We start from the raw sequence: 599 nt of genomic DNA on the forward strand, positions 1-599 counted from the left end.
ATTACTACCATTACCGTTTGGGGGGCGATTTGAACTCTGGCGCTGTCCCAGTGGCATGGGGGGATGGTAACAACACAGAAGTGCAAATAGCATTTTTTTTCCGGTTCTTCTCCACTGATGCAGCAGAGAATTACAAGTCAGCGAGATTTAGAAAATGTATTTTAGGAGATAAGCCATGCTAAGGAAGGCTGTAGCCCTTTGGAATTTGGGATTTGAACAAATAAAATATAGAGTACACTCTAAGGGAGGAGTGGGTTCTCAGTGAAGAGAACTGCAACCCTGCAGAAGTGGGAAGGTCTGTATGTATTAGGACCGAGATGGGTGGTAACAAAGGCATTTCTAGATGATTGGCATGTGAGGTCATTTTAATTGACACTTGGCTGCTATATAACTCTTTACCTACTGTGCATGTGCTTACCCAGAATTCAGTTTGTTATAATTAGATTCATGAACTTCCAGGCATAAACATGGTATTATAATGATGGTATAATGAGGCTAAGGTTGTGGGCAGGTTAGGGTAATATCTTCTGTGCAAGTGTCTGTGGCCAGATTAAATTAACTATAGGTTTATGGACTCCAGTCCTTCATCTCTCAGGATG

This window comes from Pteropus medius, unplaced genomic scaffold (genome assembly GCF_902729225.1).
Source record: "Pteropus medius unplaced genomic scaffold, Ma_sr-lr_union100, whole genome shotgun sequence".
NCBI lineage: Eukaryota > Metazoa > Chordata > Mammalia > Chiroptera > Pteropodidae > Pteropus > Pteropus medius.